The sequence below is a fragment of the Symphalangus syndactylus genome, chromosome 3 (genome assembly GCF_028878055.3).
Source record: "Symphalangus syndactylus isolate Jambi chromosome 3, NHGRI_mSymSyn1-v2.1_pri, whole genome shotgun sequence".
Classification (NCBI taxonomy): Eukaryota; Metazoa; Chordata; class Mammalia; order Primates; family Hylobatidae; genus Symphalangus; species Symphalangus syndactylus.
In genome coordinates this window covers 96781524-96795230 of record NC_072425.2, presented here as the reverse complement: position 1 = coordinate 96795230, position 13707 = coordinate 96781524, and positions in this window count along the sequence as shown.

Here is a 13707-nt window from a genome sequence, read left to right as displayed (position 1 = left end):
AAATCACCATGGAAGGCCATCTATTTCAGCTCAGCCACTGAGGGCCTGAGTCAGGAACAAACCACATGTGGCCTCTTCTAAGGTCTTATACATGTTCACTCCAGAGCCACTCAGGCGCTCAGTGCAGCTATTTCAAATGGGAACGGACATAAATGAATAATTGTAGTTGATTAAAAATATATATATATCAACATTCCGGTACAGTTTTAGTCTTGAAGTTCTGGATTATCTTTCTAAACTTCCTGTGAAGTCTTACTTAGGGCAGTGCTGAGGTAGGAATTATGATACATATGAATACATTTGTCACCTAAAGTTTTGTCTTGCTTTTTAAAAGCTGTAGTTTGGATGAAAACAACAGGATTTTCTTGCTCCCTAGACGTAGGTATGTATCATAGATATTTTGTTTTTTGGATTAAGTAGCTGCTTTCACTGTGAAAATTAAAAAAAAAAAATCCCTGAAACCACAAACAACCCCCACCACAAAAAAACACAATTTTCTTATTTTCTCGACACAGAGATAGTTTTAATTTTGATGTATATCTATTTATTCATTAATTATTAAATAATATTTTACAAAAAATCGGGTTATTAATATCAATATGGTTGGCAAGGTGGTTTATTTCACATAAGTGTTTCCATACCACATGATTAAAGTGATTATTAGTCTACACGATGTTTCCGTTTGCATTTTTTCAGTTGTACTATTTTCATGATATAGCTATACCATATTTTTATAAGCGTTTTAAGTTGGATATTTAGGTTGATCTTGTTTTTCTTTTGTTATAAATCTGTGATAAATATCCTTATAGATCTACGTATTCTCATATTTTTTTTTTTTGAAAATGGGATTATTTGATCAAAAGTAATTCACATTTAAAATTTTTTTCAGATGAAATGTCGTTGAGGGATTTGGGTTCAGAAGTGACACGATTGAACTTAGCATTCTGACTAATCTTAGGACTAATCTTAAATCTAATCCCAAAACTAGCATTATTTGGGATAAGAGCAGAAGCAGAGAGTCCATTTAGGAGACCATTGCAATACCATGGAAAGAAATGATGCCAGTACGACACAAGTAATAGCGCTGAAAATAATGAAATTTGGTCAAATCCTGAAGCTAAAGCTGATAGGATTTACTGAAAGATTGTAAGAGGGAGTGAGAGAAAGAAATAGTGAAAGATGACTCCAAGGGATTTTTTTGTATTTGAGTAGAGTGTGCAATTACCATTAACTAGATGAGAAAGACAATGAGGAGCATGTTTGAGGAAAGATGTCAGAACTTTGGTGTTGGACGTGATAAATAGAGAAAAGTCAGGCATAGAGAAATACTTTTGTGAGCCATTAACATTCCATTAGCTATTGCTGTGTAAGAAACAACCATAGAATCTTAGTGGAATATGACGATATGATTTTATTTCTCACATGTCTGCTAGTTGCCTTATGATTGGCTCTTCTAGACTGGCCTTAGCTAGGCAGCTGTGCTTAAGCTAAGGGTTGCACTGGACGTCGCTACTCTCTACGATCTGGGTTTTAGTCTTCTCCACCTGTATCCCTGCTGGGACTTAGCTTTCTTCTTATGGTCATAGACATAAGGGGTGGGTACCATTGCCCAAACACATTTCATGTCTAATATTGTCTCATTGACTAAACCAAGTCACAAGGCCAACCCCAAAGTCAGGAAATAGGGAGTTCCATTCCCCTTCTTCTGGGAGAAAATACAAAGTTACCTAGTAAAGCCTGTGGATACAGACAGAAGTGAAGCCATGAGAACACTAATTAATTCTGCCATGGGTATGTGTATCATACTTAAAGCCATGAGCCTAGATGAAATCCAAAATGATTCACCTATTGCTTTCCCATCAGCTGTAAGAGTTTCTGTTTCTTTTGCTCTGTGTTGTTATTTTAAAACTGATTTGACAATGTGAGGGACAAAAAATAACACTTAACTACAATAATTGTATTTCTAAACCAAGGTAAAGGCATAGAAATCCTTGGAGTCACTGTGTGATTTTGATTTTCCAGTAGGATTTTCTTTCAATGGTTTATTATGCCTTGGTCTAGTGACCAAAAAAAGAAATGTTTCCCAATAGATTTTATTCTTTTTTATATTTTTAACCATTTTTTTATATTTAATAATTAACCAGATATAAGAATAATTTCAAATAAGTGTGGGAAATAAGTGAGAGAAAGAAAATAGTCAAAGATGACTCCAAGGGATTTTTTTTTGTGTTTGAATATGCAATGGCCATTAACTAGATGAGAAAGACAGGGCGGAGCAGGTTTGAAGAAAGATGTCAGAACTTTAGTGTTGGACATGATAAGTCTGAAATTTTAGAAATGTGGAATAGGCAGCTGGAGTTAGAGAAAAGTCAGACATAGAGAAATACTTTTGTGAGCCCTTAACATTTTCCATCAGCTATGTCTGTTTAAGAAACAACCATAGAATCTTATATTATAACTTTAATCTAACTGATAGAGTTTACTCTCCTTTAGTCACTGCTTATTTATCAGAAGAGATTATGTTTTGGTGAGAACCAAAGAAAATAATGGTGTATATTACAACTCTAAGAAAACCAACTGAATCTCTACTCACACATGCAGTGTTGACAATATGATAAACCGTAAAGCTGCCCCAGAAAAACTTACCATGCTCTTTTGCAGATGGGGGGGCCTTCTCATTTTGAAGGCATTGTTGTGAGAATGTGACCTATGTGCCTCTCTGTGGTTAAAGGCTCACACATGCCTGTCCATTCACAGCAAAGAGCATTATGCACTGTTTACAATGCACACAATCTGTTCAAGGATTTTGAAATTCATTATGTGTGGGCTGCATATATTTTCATTGAGTTGAAAACACCCTTAAGGTTTCTGAGGTATTGTAAAAATACATACTTTTAGTGACTGAAATGTTTATCTTAAGAAAGGAATTATAATATTAGGATCACAAAGCATTTACATACAAATCGTACATGGGTTTAGCATTGATCTTAGAAACAAGCACATGGACGAGGAGCTATGGGTAAAGCTTCAAATAGGAAAGAATACTTTATTTTCAGCAGTTGCACTGGATGACTATGCTTTCCTCTTGCATGTGGTAAAGAGAACAGTACTGTATACTTTTAGTGTAAAAATAGAAAATCCATTAAGGAATAAAGGCACTGTTGATTCCATTGCTCAAGAAAATATTCTGCTATTCATTCACAGTAGGTTTGTTCTATCGGAACGAGACTTTTTACATTATCTTGAATTTGATCCTAATAAATATGTGTGCTGAGCTCTAAGAAACTAAACCACAATGATTGTTATGTTTGAATTTAGTAAGTAATTATTTCTTCATGTGCCCTGCTTTGACATCAAGCAGACTTGATCAGTACACACATGCAGTATATGATTAGTTCGTTGTCTTTTTAGATTCAGAGGCAAAGCTTTCCTTTTTTCTAGTAAATGCCAAATATGCGTAGTGCTAAAGGTGTGTTTGTAAAGATAATTATATGGATGCTGGGCCATTATTTGGCTTGGAGAGTTCAGGAGGAGGAAGTCAAACACAGCTGGATTCAAAGGGGTCTTGATATCTGTTGGGAGACAGTTCCTCCAACTGAGTCAGAGTGAAAAGACTTCATATGCATGCAAAGCAAAAACTTAAGTGTTGTAATTAATTTAAGCTTTGTTAACATAAAATAAAATAAATCCAAATAAAAGCTATTTGAAGGGCATGAAGTTTCTAACATCATTGTGTTTTGATCCCAAGTAGCTGGGATTGACTACATATGTCAATTACACAGTTTTTATTATATGGTTATCTAAAATGTTTATACAATCTAAAATGTGAAAGACATGTAAGGCAAATGATAGTCAACTGCAGTCTGGTGATAGGTTAAGTAGATGGTGAGGATGAATTTTATAAATGCATTTTTCTAGTGCCTGCCTCTTGTTGTTAGGGCTTATATTTGAGGCAGCCATATAAAAGTAATAAATGCATTGTTTTAAATTATATCCTAATTCCCAAGGATACTCAAAGATCAGTATTTCCATAGGCATTTTAAATATTTCCAAATGGCTTTCCTAAAGTTCTGTGACAATTTGATCCAAAGTCTTCAAATACACAATTTGTATTAGAGATATGCAGGGTAAATAGGTAAGAAATCTACATGTAATGACCTAAGTATAGTATAGACACAAGTTGTTTTTGTTTGTTTGTTTTTTTGAGACAGAGTCTTGCTCTGTTGCCCAGGCTGGAGTGCAGTGGCGTGATCTCGGCTCACTGCAAGCTCCGCCTCCTGGGTACACGCCATTCTCCTGCCTCAGCCTCCCAAGTAGCTGGGACTACAGGTGCCCGCCACCAAGCCCGGCTAATTTTTTGTATTTTTAGTAGAGACGGGGTTTCATCATGTTAGCCAGGATGATCTCAATCTCCTGACCTCGTGATTCGCCCGCCTTGGCCTCCCAAAGTGCTGGGATTATAGGCGTGAGACACCACACCTGGCCTAGACACAAGTTTTTAAAATGACCTAAAGTGTGTATGTGTATGCATATAAGGTAAGGGGAGGAAGAAAGAGTGGGAGCTGGAGAAAGAGAGAGAGAATGACTATTGATACATATATGCCAGCTGTTATATTAAACAGCAGAAATATGCTAGCCAAAGAAATTAAAATAAACAAATAAACAGACCCTACCCTTGACAGCACACACACACACACACACACACACATCCATAAATCTCTTTTTACCAAGATACTGTAAAATTAACAGATGTTTAGTTTTGATTTGTGTGAAGATTTTATTAAATTGATTTGTGTCTATTTGTAGTTAAAACATTCCTTTTTACATTAACCATAATGTAAAAATGTATGATTGCATGAATTTGGCTTGATGTATCTTAAAATTTTAAAGGCATCCCATTAGCAATATTTATATTGTCTATATGAAGGAGAGAATGGCATTTTGATATGGTCACTTGAGGCAGCTAATTCATTTTTACCAAGCTTCATTGACTCAGATTCTCACTTGGCTTGAATAAATTTTAGGATTAAGCTTTACTGTTAAAACTGCATCATGCCAGTGAATGGTATCTCAAAAAGGATTTCATTATCTAGTGTTAAATGAACTTTTTTTTCTCTATTTGTTTCTGTGAGGGGATGGGGTAAAAAGTTCTCACAGCTGCCAGACAAAGAATGACTCTATTTAAAGAGTGGTTGGAAGCACAAATGTTGATTATCTGAATGAAAGAATTTAATTAAGTTTCCTAAGGAACAGGATACTACTGACATCAGTGATTGGCAAAATGAAGCAGGGAAATACAGTATTCAACATTACAATATTTTTCACTTAATGATGCCAGTATTAGATCTTGGCTGGTATCCTGGAATATACACAATGGCTTGGCAACAAATTAATTATTTTGCAATTGCAGATGTGGAGCTTTGGGGTGTGAAAGTTTCTTTGCCAAGATGGTTTTGGGAAAAGAACCAAAGCAATCATTTTATTTCCTCATCTATGTGCATATCCTTGTTTATGAATATTGTTGAAATTCTTGACGTCAGATGGTCACAGGACCACAAGCTATATTTGATGAACCTCTGAAAGTGATTCTTTAACACAACAGACTGAAGCCAAAAACGTGTAACTAGCCTGCATCCTAGTCCATAAAAATAACTTAAAATTTGCACAAAGTATCTTCCCATTGTTCATATCTCTATAAAGTGGATCGTTTCTATTAGTTCTTGATAATTATTATTTTAATGATATTTAAGGTCACATTAACTTTCACTGCACCTGAAAATTGTTATGATGGCTGGTGTTAATGAGAGTTGTAGATCATACTGTTCTTATATAACCATAAAACCCCCCCCACAAATGGGTTAGGAACCTCAACATTATAGTCATAAATACAGGAAATATTGTTACCAGTATTGGGTCTTGGGTATAAAATGATACCTAACATAGTATTATTATAATAATATATACCCTGATAATCAGTCTAGCACTTATATATGGCTCTATTAGAGAAAAATATGAAGTTGACCATAGTATTGAGGGTCAAATTTCTTTTTTTATTATAGACCGTGAATACATCAATTGTAGTTAAGAACTGTACATTCATCTTTTTCTGTGTGATTTCCGTGTAAATAGAATTAAGTCATATGCTAGCCATATAAGTGATTGGGCAACAGATTCAAGGTGATATTAATTCTAAAACTAGCTCTGCCGCTTGCTTGTGGTGTGAAGTCCAAAAATATCTTCTCTGAGTCTAAATGTCTTAATCTGATAAAAACAGATAATATTAAGATCTACCTTAAAGGATTTTTTAAAGATTAAAGTATGATATAGGTGTAAAGCATTGAACACATTCCCAGAACAAAGTTTGTATTTTTATAGATGTTAGCTATATAATTTGACACATTTCTGTATTCACAAATGTATGTATATACATTACATATAATTACATATGCATACTTATATGCATATGTTGTCTAAATATATACAAATGTGAATGTATATCCAAATTATTTTAGATTTTCTTCTTCTTTTTTTTTTTTTTGAGGCGGACTCTCACTCTGTCACCCAGGCTGGAGTACAGTGTTGCGATCTCAACTCACCGCAACCTCTGCCTCCCGGCTTCAAGTGATTCTCCTTCCTCAGCCTCCCAAGTAGCTGGGATTACAGGCGTCCGCCACCTTGCCTGGCTTATTTTTGTATTTATAGTAGAGATGGGGTTTCACCACGTTGGCCAGGCTGGTGTTGAACTCCTGAACTCAGGTGATCCGCCCACCTTGGCCTCCCAAAGTGTTGGGATTACAGGCGTGAGCCACCACTACCGGCCTAGATTTTTGTCTTATTGCATAAAGTATACATCAAATATGCTTATTTAAACATGTACCTAGCATATAGATCTTTCTTCACCTGCACCCAACCGCCCATTTCTACATCTTTTCCACATCCAACACATGTAGTCATTTACCTAATATTATATATTATGCATACAATGAGAGCTTTGTTTGAAAATACGCTGAAAGTGTGTAATGTTGACTTCTGCTTCTCTGTCATTAAGTGAAACCAAAGATAGTAGAAAAGCATCTATTTCACAGTTGGTATATGTAAGGTCCAGGGTGCTACTTTTGTTTACATTGGGCTAAACAATATGGCTTCCTCTTAAAAATTGGCTCATAACATAAACTTGTTACAACACCAACAGAAAAGAAAATAAGAAATTTAGGATAATTCTAAAGAATAAGCATTGATAACAGGATAAACATTGAACATCCATAGAAATGTACAAACTGCATATCCCCAATACTGTAATGTTGACAGAAACAGATGCATAATTTCTTGCCAACTTCCCCAAAACTCTAACAAAGAATCTTTGTTTTATCTTACTTTCATCAGAGAGATCCAAGTATAACATATTGGCCTGTAATAATGCATGCATATTATATGAAGATGACTTGGTATTCACTTGCTACTTTATAAAATGTAACCATAAACTTAATTGCAGTCTTCCCCAAATCTAGTGCTATGGAGTATATGGTCAACATTTATTTTAAATATTACCCAATACCACAATTACTGAAACATATTTCTTTGTACTACTCGTAATAATTTTATCTTTTTTTCTGGTAAAACTATTGTCAAGGATTTATCTTTCTGTAAATATCCAGAATTATATATCCTCGCACTTATACCAGAAACACAAAATCCGTGTCCTCTATTTTCTTAATGGACTCTTCTCAGTAGACTCTATTGACATATTAATCTAGACATTAATGAATATTCACAAGGGGATCTAATAAATTGGAATGTGAAAGAACTAAAGTTTCCACTCAAAAGCATTTTGAGTAGCGTTCATACACAAAGTATTATTCTAAGTTAGATTTTATAAAATAAAATAGGATATTTTAAGTTTAGCTAACATATTAATTAAAAGATTGAACAAGAAAATCTACGTCATGTTAGCATTAACAGTCCTGTGGTTTACTTTCAAAATTGACCATTGTTCTGAATTTAACCTCAGGGGATATTGTGATAACAATGAACAAATAAAAATGACATAAAAAATTCCACCCCTTGAAGCTGAGCCGATGTAATTTATGATTAGGATGTTTTCTGTTCTTTAGTTGCTTATGCTTCCTAGAAATTGTTTGAGGTGTTTCTAAAACTTCTTCATATTTAGACTCTATTTTTAAGGGATAAACTCAGCTTCTCTTGCTTATTTTATGTCCTGAATCAAAAACATAACTAAACTAATGCCAAAATTAATTATAAAAAGATAAATGTTTTCGCTTATTAATGATAAACAACGAGAGGAATCCATTGTGACCCTGAGATATGTTGTGTTACTAAACAGTTAGCTTCTGACATCATTGCCTGTTCATTCCGTGATGTGATGGGACATCTGTGGTTCCACAGTATTTTATGTGAAGCATGGCACCCCGAAGGCTCTGTGAAACAGTGATAACCTGGGACATATTCTAAATCTGAATCTCTTGAGGCCAGTCTCAGCATTTCTTTGAACAATTCTTTCCTTGGTTTTTAAAATCTAGATCCACAGAATGACTCTACGAGTCTCTACGAGTACAATTTTATTAGAAGTTATCATGGGTTAAGGAACAGGAGATGGAGCAAAGGAGCTATTTACTATGGTTGTCAGGACGTCTTGGGGAGATGCTATTACATCTGGTTGTGTTTAATGTTTTTGTTATTGATACAAAAGGGCTGTTGAAAAGTGCATTAAATTAATCTCATGGGAGATACTGCAGACTACAAAGGCATATGAAAAACAGTACAAACAGGATAACAGGAAGGAAAATATATTTTCTTTGGACTATAAGCCCTAGCACAGTTTTTTTATTTTTTACTTTTAGTTGACAATCACTAAATATTTATGGGACACAAAGTGATATTTCAATACATGTATCCAATGTGTAGTGATCAAATCAGGGTAATTAGCATATTAATCACCTCAAGCACTTATTAGTTCTTTGTGTTGGGAACAGTAAAAATCCTCTCTTCTGCTTTTTTGAAAATATATAATAAATGATTGTTAACTATATTTACCCAGCACTGCTATAGAACACTAGAACTTGTTCCTCCTTTCAAGCTACAATTTCATATCCGTTAACCAACCTCTCCCTATCCTTCTGTCCCCTCTACCCTTTCCAGTTTCTAGTAACCACAATTCTACTGTTTCTATGAACTGAACATTTTCAGCTCCCACATATGAATGAGAAGATGCAGTATTTATCTTTCTGTGCCTGACTTATTTAACTTAAAAAAGTTTTCCTGCAGGCTGATGTACGTTGCTACAAATGACAGAATTTCCTTCTTTTTTATGCCTGAATAGTATTCCATTGTGTGTGTGTGTGTGTGTATATATACACATATATATACACCATATTTTCTTGTTCCATTCATCTGTTGATGGACATTTAGGCTAATTCCATATTTTGGCTGTTGGGAATAGTGCTACAATAAGCATGAGAGTGCACATATTGCTTTGATATACTAATTTCCTTTTGTTTGCATAAATACACTGTAGTGGGATTGTTGGATCATGTGATAGTTCTACTTTTAGTTTTTAGATGAATTTTATTCTGTTTTTCATAATGGATATATTAATTTACATTCCCACCAACATTGGTCTATGCAAAGATTTTGTGGGTAAGACTTCAAAAGCATGGGCAAAACAAAAATAGATAAATGGGACTATATTAAACTAAAAAGGTTCTGCACAGCAAAGGAAACAATCAACAGAATGAAGAGACAGCCTATGAATGGGAGAAAATATTTGTACACTACACATTCAACAAGGGACTAATATCCAGAATATACAAGGAGCTCAAACAATTCAACAGCAAAAAAAGCTAATAATCTGATTAAAAAATGAGCAATGGATCTGAGTAGGCATTTTTTATAACACAAACGGGCGACAAGTATATGAAAAATGTTAAACATTCCTAATCATCAGAGTAATGCAAATTGAAACCATAATGAGATATCTCCCTCTAGTTAGAATGGCTATTATCAAAAAGACAAAAAATAACAAATGCTGACCAGGACAAGCAGCCTAGTATTTTACTGGAAAAAGAAACAAAGACACTCCCTTTCCACCCACTATTAGCCACCCAGCATTAAAAATTATTAATTCAAATGAAGAAACATCATGGTGGCAACTTACACAAATCTAATTTACTTCTCTAGTAAAGAAAAAGTGATTTTAGGCTTAGATAAAAAGTGATGTTAGGCTTATATTAAGACTAGAAAGGTGAGGCAAGTAATTTGTCCAAGTACAGTAGCTGGTATCAGCATCTAAACTTGAACTCAGAACTGTCAGACATCAAATTCATATATGTTCCACTTACCTGGACTGCTTTGCTTCCCAAAATGTAGATTTAGAGCAAGGAAATCTAGTTAGGTTTTACTCACAAAAGACACCAAGTATTTTAGAAGTATAACCCACTTCTCTGTGCTTCAAAACGTTAATCAGAGCTCATCAGGTTTATTATATATTCCAAATAATTGTAAAAGCTAGAAAAATGTGATATATGAACTTGCCAAACTAATAAAACTTTAACTGGCATAAGACAGGCAAGTGAAATATATAGCAAATATTTAAAACAATATTAACATAAGACTTTTTTAAAACTAATGATTTACATAATCATTGGTTTATATTCAAAATCTTAAAAGAATAGAAGTGTCTATTTGTTAAGGTCAAAGTCAGTAAGGAGATTATAAGAAGAAAATAAGGGATATAGGAATAAATCTGTCTTCTCTGTATTCATACTAACATTGTATTATAAATTATCCATGAAATTTAAAAGGAAATATAGTATTATAATTAAGAGAATGCATTCTGGAGACTGACTGCCTATATTTAAATAGCTTACCAACTTTTGCCAAGTTATTTTTATTTCTCTGTTAAGTTATAAAACCTTGTTTTTTCCCCCATCTGTAACACAGGCACAATAATTACAAATAAATAATATGTTGTGGTACAAATGGTACAAATTAATGCACATAAATCACCTTAATCCCATATCCAGCAAAAATCAGCTGGGCTATAACACCGAATAAATGTTAATTATTATTATTAGCTATAAATTTATATTTCAAAATTAGTGGGATCATTACTATATTCCAAATTAGATTTGGTAAATGGCAAATATGTTTTTCTTGACTAAACTTTACCAAGTGCATTAGTGCTAACCTATAGTATCATCTGTATGTTTAAGCGGAATTGGGCTTAGTGCTAAAATAAAAATATACCCCACAAATCCTTGATGTTATGTTCAAAGTAAGATAGTAAAATAGAGTGAGCTGACTTCAAAGTAATCCCTAATTGAAAGATAGATATTTATTCACTAAAAGATGTTGCCTTATTATTATTTTTGAGATATTCTTCTGGAATTTGCCAGTGGCATTTACAAACATATCCACAATGTCAGTGCTTGATAATCTTCATCAATTGCCCAAGAATTCAATTTGAGAAAACAGGCATTTGGAGCCAAACCTGATGAATAAGGTGATTGATCAAGACTGGGTTAATTGAAATGATGAGACTAATTTTTGTGTGTGACTCATAAAAAGTTCAGAGAACAATTCCAATATTTGGGGTGATGGCAGCAATTCATATGTGCCAAGTTCTTTGCCACAGGTTTATGTGCTGACTCTCAAAAAATGTCCAGGGTGATTTCAGGTTAAAACACACTTTTTTTTTTTTTTTTTTTTTTTTTTTTTTTTTGCATTGATGATCCTTGAGTTATGGGTAGAAAATCAGTGTCCACTAACTTAAAGCCACATGTTTATCAACTTTGATCATCAGTTTTAAAAAGGTATCAGTAAAGGACAAGAGCTTAATGATGCTCTTCCTACAAACACAGATGGCTGCTGATGAAGATTCTCAGAGGCCTTTATTTATCCGCATGTTTGGAGCTGTCTCTACAAAGGGACAATATTGAGAGGGAATGGTAAAAAGGAAAGGCAAGCATCATTCCAGAGAGGCTGGGAAGAATTTTACATGATGAAAAGTAGTTTCAAAAGTCAATGGATAGAACAATTGTAAGGGATCTTTGCAGATCAAATTGCTGGAAGGCTTTTTAGATTTGGCCTCCCTTAGCTGTGTGATGCTCTCCTTAAGGACACATTGTCTCCTGGCCACCTTCATGCTTGACTTGAACTCTTTCAGACTGTAGACAATGAAGGCAGGGATGCTTTTTTGTGCAGTTTTCCCAAATGAGTGGGTTCCAATTTAGTTCTTAATCTTAGAACTAGAGTTGAAAAATAAAATGCAGGTTAAAAATAGCTGAAACTGTTGGTTAACACTCTTGGAAGCAATGTTTTATTTTATCGCCTTATTTTTGTTGTACTGTTTTGCCTTTTGTGAGTTTGTAATTACCCTTCCAGTGACCTTCTTCATTGTTGCTCTGATAATAGTCACTTTTTTCATGGGAATTTGGCAAAGGATGTCAGACCATGCTATAACCCTGTTCAATTGCAGATGGATGAGGTGACGTCTTTTTGCCACCTGCTGGGGAGCAGTTGAGAGGCCGCCTCCTCATTCACCCTGAGAGTCACTGCTGTCTGGAGGCTCTCAGGCAGCAATTGTAAATGAGACTGTTCTGTGGCCTCCTTCTTTAAAGCGTGAGCAAGTCTTTCTGTGATGCACTATAATTCTTTTTTCCTGGGCACCAGGATCAAAGTCCTTCTAAACTAGTTTCTCCACAGCCAGAATCAAGCTGGCTTTCTCTCCCGAAAAAATTGTTTATTTCCATATAAAAAGATGATCTCAGTTCCCCACAGATGATATAAAACCAATCAATCATTTACATATATATTACATCAGCTGGTTTTTGTCTTGACAAGAAACAACAATCTCAGCTTCAAACAGCTTTCTTAAATACAACCCATGATTGCATATAGGTTTCTTCCTGCATATAGAAAACCTAACGGAAGCAAAGAAAAAACTGTGTCTGTGTTTATTATTGTTTATTTCATAGGAGAGTTTTCTTTATTCCTCATTTTTCAATAGTGTGCTTTCTACACACTGCACTTAGAGATTTAGTACCCATTTGTGTACTTCCCCATTAGGGAAACTACCTAAAAACATGTCTGTGGTAGCAGGAATTTTATGTGAAAAGAAAATGTTATCTAAATAAAAAAGTAACTTTTGAAGAGCTTTTATTTCTTTAAAAAAAAACCAACAATAAAATTGGGCCACTACCTGGAGGTGTGCCTATCATTTTTATAGCAGCAAAGTCTGAGTTTGTTATTTGAGAAATATTCATAGTGAGACCTCTTGGATTGATCCCAGAGTGTCAGGGAGAATGAACTTTAGCTAAGCATACACTGGCTTACTAGGAGGGCTGGTGGAATTATAAAGAGAGCAAGGGCTTGAGAAACCATCCCATGGATTTTGAATGCTATTCTGCCACTTTACATTGGACAGTCTCAGGCAAATTGCATATTCCTTAAATTTCAGTTTTCTTGAAAGGAAACCCAGCTCCAAAATGAGCAAAAAATTTTCACATTTTCCCAAAAAAGATAAACAAATGGCCAAAAAACACATAAAAACATGTTCAACTTTGACTGGTCTTTAGGAAAATGGAAATAAAACCAAAATAATATATCATTTTATATCCATTATGATGGCTACTATTAAAAAAAGGAAAAATAACAAGTGTTGGTGAGGATGTGGAAAAATTACAATCCTTG